The following is a 1,034-nucleotide window of genomic DNA, read 5'->3' on the forward strand; positions in this document are numbered from 1 at the left end:
GATGGGAAGGGGGTGGGAGGCCAGTGAGGAGGCCGTTGCAGCCATCAAGTAGAAGATGGTGGTGGCCTGAGCTAAGAGAAGGGCAGAGGGGGAGAGAGAAATGGACAGATTCTGGGAATATTTAAGTGGCAGCACAGCAGGGCCTGGTGATTGACTGGTTGGGGCAAGAAGCTGGTGACTGCAGGTGACTCCCAGGTTTCTGGCTCCAGTTTGAGACAGAGACACGGAGGCCAGGTCTAGGGGAGTGATATGGGGCTCTGTCTGGGTAATTGGTAACATGAGGTGCCAGAAGAGTCACAAGTGGAGAACTTAGCATAACTGACTCAAGAGTTGGTGAGGTCGCCAGGGGAGAAGTGGGAGGCAGAGCCCCCAGGAACAGCCACCGTGAAGGTCCCCCAGTCCTGTTGAGTACCCTCCATCCCCCCTGCCCCAGCTAGGCCATTCGTGCCGCCTACTCACAGGGCCCTTTTCCAAACATGAATCCGACTCGACCCCAGCACTCTATGCTGGGCATCCCTATCGCACCCCACTCCCCGCCCCGCAGCAGAAGGTTAAACTCCTGGGCTGTGCCATTCAAGCCCTTCTCCCTCGCCTCGGCCTCGGCCTCGTCCCTGGTCGCCGATCTCCCCTTGCTCCTTTCTAGCAAGCTCCCGAGGAGGGGGCGCTCCTGCCTCTGAAGGCCGGGATGGGGGGACAAAGGGTTTTGGGAGGAAGCACCCGTCCCCCTCAGGCACAGCTAAGGGGCCCACGCCACGGCTTGGAGGGGTTTCGGGGGACCCCAGGCAGCCTGTATCGGGGCGCCAGGGGCGTGACGAAGACAGCCGGGCCGCAGGGGGAGGGACCCCTCCCCAGCCACCACCCGCCGCGGTCCCTCCCTTCCAGCAGGCGGGGCGGAAGTCCCGGGCTCTGATTGGGCGGCGCTGGAGGAGCCGAGCCACCTGACCAATGAGCGCGGGCCGGGCGCGGCGGCGGGCGGGGGAGCGAGCGCTGCCTGGAGCCTCCGCGCCGGCGGTCTGAGCTCGTAATAACTTCGT

The sequence above is a fragment of the Galeopterus variegatus genome, unplaced genomic scaffold (assembly GCF_000696425.1).
Source record: "Galeopterus variegatus unplaced genomic scaffold, G_variegatus-3.0.2 Scaffold25, whole genome shotgun sequence".
Lineage (NCBI taxonomy): Eukaryota > Metazoa > Chordata > Mammalia > Dermoptera > Cynocephalidae > Galeopterus > Galeopterus variegatus.